The sequence below is a fragment of the Galeopterus variegatus genome, unplaced genomic scaffold, assembly GCF_000696425.1.
Source record: "Galeopterus variegatus unplaced genomic scaffold, G_variegatus-3.0.2 Scaffold3377, whole genome shotgun sequence".
Lineage (NCBI taxonomy): Eukaryota > Metazoa > Chordata > Mammalia > Dermoptera > Cynocephalidae > Galeopterus > Galeopterus variegatus.
Window position 1 is genome coordinate 99,738 of NW_007729488.1, and position 206 is coordinate 99,943.

Genomic DNA, 206 nt, shown 5'->3' on the forward strand with positions numbered 1-206 from the left:
CTACTTTATGCTTTATATGAAGCACCTTTAGCCCTCTGACGCCTTAAAGAGACTTCTACTTCCTGACAGTATCTGCATGTAGCTAGGTACTCAGTATAAACTGCAATCCAGCTCATGCTGCCTAGACATGATTCAACTTTTTTTTTTAATGTGAATTCTGTGGAAATGAAGATCAGACGTGATTTTTTTTTTTTTTTTTTTTTTTG